Source organism: Physella acuta, unplaced genomic scaffold, assembly GCF_028476545.2.
Source record: "Physella acuta isolate Inbredline_101_S28 unplaced genomic scaffold, ASM2847654v3 ptg000966l, whole genome shotgun sequence".
NCBI classification, from domain to species: Eukaryota; Metazoa; Mollusca; class Gastropoda; family Physidae; genus Physella; species Physella acuta.
This window is the reverse complement of record NW_026732483.1, coordinates 157,795-160,916: the sequence shown is the minus strand read 5'-3', so window position 1 is coordinate 160,916 and position 3,122 is coordinate 157,795. Positions and strand designations below refer to the sequence as shown.

Sequence of the window (3,122 nt, the reverse complement as noted above, 5' to 3'; positions counted from 1 at the left end):
TCTAATACAAATTTTTATTTTGTACTGGATATGTCTTCCGATAATTCATTTATCTGTAATGAAAACATAGACATAATTAACATGATGAACATAATGGTACTACCAAGCAATTGCATTATACTTGTATGTTAACATCCAAAATGTAGGATCTATATTAAATATGCTTCCAGATTATTCAAAATATATAATATTGAATTCAGTGAGTTGACAAACATATATATATATATATATATATATATATATATATATATATATATATATATATATATATATATATATATATATATATATATATATATAAACATGATCAACCATTAAAATTAGAAAATAGAAATCAATCAGCTCGTTACAAAACCTTGTATGATATTTTTAAAACAATACTACGTAAAACTGTTTTATTATGTAGTCCTATAGACATTTTTTTTCAAACTTGATTTTACCTTCAATATCATTAATCGCATATAAATGCGATATTTGCTGTGGAAAAGGGTGTTTTCTAAAGCTAGAAATACTGTAGGAGTTTAATTTATTTATGTTTCTTGTCAAATTTCAATAAAGACTATGTGTGGCAGATGTTGCAATAAAATAAAGTGCAGACGATTGTGAGTGTCCTGGCATGCAAAAAAAAAAAACTGACCGAAATAAATCTTTAAAAAAGTTTTCCTAACAAGCTATCATGAACGAATTTAAAACGATTCAGAAAATACATCGTCTTTTAAAATAATAATCAATTATTTTAGGAATAACTAAAAAGCAGAGAGCTGATCGTTCTTAAATGCATTGATACCTTTACCTGATATTAACAAGCGATGTTTAAAAAAAAAACAAGCAACAAAACAAATCTATACAGAAATAAAAAAAAGGTGAAACTTAAAAAAACGAAAACATGAAAGCAATCTTTGAAAAATTATTTTCTTGATCATACTTTTTTGTTCCAGGTATAGGCTTGCATAATCTTACACCTTCTCTTTTTAAATCGCTGAAATTTATAGATAAATGGTTATTAGTCATATAGATTTAAATTTAAACACGTTTTTATGATAAGTTTATAATATATATCACGTTGCCTGTTTAGTCAGGGCACGTTTGGCTTTACTAGTCTAGCTGTCTGTACTTAAATCTTGTTAATGGAATATTTTAAGAGAGCCTAATTGATAGACGAACAATGCGTCAATGATGACTTTTTGTTGTTAGACAGCTGATATCTCTTACCCTGTTTGACTTGACTGAATTGTTTAGACGGTTTAGACTTCTTTAATGATCTACTAATGTCTTTCTTTAAGTAAATTGCCACTTTACAATGTAAGATATATAAAGGTGCTAATTTTATTTTCCTTTTGTTTAAGGATTGTTTTATTTTTGTAATAGTTTAGTTGCACTGTTGACAAAATGCAAAAAAATAAAAATCTTCAAGATCAATATAGTCAGTTAAGCCTTTTAATTTACTATATCATTTTATTTTACGTACATTTAATAATGAAAAATCAATATATTATTATTTTAGTTAACGTTAACTTGTTACTAATAAAAAAAACCTACGTTGTACATTCATAATCAGGGCAGCAATAGACGCTGCCACCGCAAGCAGAATTCGTCGTTTTACAACAACTGTTTTGAGAGAAGAAAACATGAAGCGTGAATTGTTTTAGTTGTATAACCAGAGTACAATTCGTCTTTGTATATATTGATTTTTGATTATACATGATACGTCATATGAAAAAAAAATCAAACTATATTTACAAGTAAAAATTTGATATTTTCTCACAAGTATTAAATAACAAGACTTTAATATTTTTCTGTAAACGAAATATATCAAAGTAAGGTACTAAAGGATTAAACTTTCAAAATTCGTTTGTTTAATGATTGTGTTAAAAATCATATTTGAAGAAGAAACTTAAAGATAACTTACCCTTCTGAAACAGCTACGAGACTCGCAAGACATACCAGAAGAACTAGAACTACAGTCTTCATTTTTATGAGCTGCAAGAAATATCATTTACTTTCGTTTTTTTTAAAACAAAAAAAAACTTTTCTAAACGTGATATTTTCTATTCATAAAAACTTATATCATATACTCAAATATTTTTTCTTTATTTAAAACTGTAAATACATGTATTAGACCCTTTAATTTTTAATTACTTTCAAATTATTTTTAAAAATTATATAAAAAATAATTAATTATAGAAAAGTAACGACTAAACTAAAATACAATCTAACTATAGATTTCAAAGCTAAATTACAGAGTAGAATTTACCAGCTTTCAAGAAAATGGTTTAAGATATATAGTTCGGATGTTACTGTCCAGACACGCTTTATATTTATGTTAATCAAAAACGTGGGGGATTTCTATTGGTTGGTGTAAACAAGCTTAGTCATCAATAAAATTCAAATAAAGTACGTTTACATGTATGTATTTTCTATTTTGTATACGTGGCAACAAAGAATGTAGAGGGTAATGAAATTTAGGAGTGTATAAGCTACTTCGATTTAAAACCTGAACATAATACTTCTAATCAATAGTGTAAGTAGCTAACCAGATATAGGATTATTATACCGAAATATACTGAACGTAGCTTTTTAAAAAGTAGTTATTAGCATAGTGCCCACGCTGCGAAGGAGTGGTAGCAGCACGTGTTGTTGATTAGGTTTAAGGTGGTCTGGATATTCTTTCATCACACACCTTGTGTATGAGTCGCTTTGGTGTGGATATGTATATCCCTCTAGTGCAACGCGAGCGTGTCGAAGCATAAGAGAAAACCCGTGATTCACTCAACCTAAACCAGTGTCACAATGATTTTTCGGCGGAAACTCCAAACTAACAAAAATGCAATGAATTAGAGCTATTTGCGTGCATTTAGATTTCTCTCTGTCCATTTTCTTAGTGAGGTCAATCTTTATTTAAGCTATTCCAATGTTAACGAACAAAGAGTAAAATGAAGTATTTAAGGTCTGGCATAATACAGTAAAAACTGAATTAGATATATTGATTGTGTAATCTAAAATCGAGTTACTCCAATCGACCTAACACACATTTAACAAATGGTGTAACTCTATGCATTGAATGTATTATCGTGACGGTGTTAAAACCTAATAGAAACAAACATCAAATATCACTAAAAGGT

The 3,122-nt window shown here is 27.8% G+C and overlaps 1 long non-coding RNA gene across 1 annotated transcript; it reads right to left on the bottom strand.

The window, feature by feature from the left end:
- Positions 1 to 2,393, bottom strand: LOC131953944 (uncharacterized). The gene is made up of 5 exons (XR_009388706.1): positions 2,255 to 2,393; positions 1,910 to 1,980; positions 1,540 to 1,608; positions 926 to 979; positions 1 to 53 (listed from the first exon to the last, which is right to left on the bottom strand). It is a non-coding gene; the product is annotated as an uncharacterized LOC131953944 (long non-coding RNA).
- Positions 2,394 to 3,122: the final 729 nt, after the last annotated feature.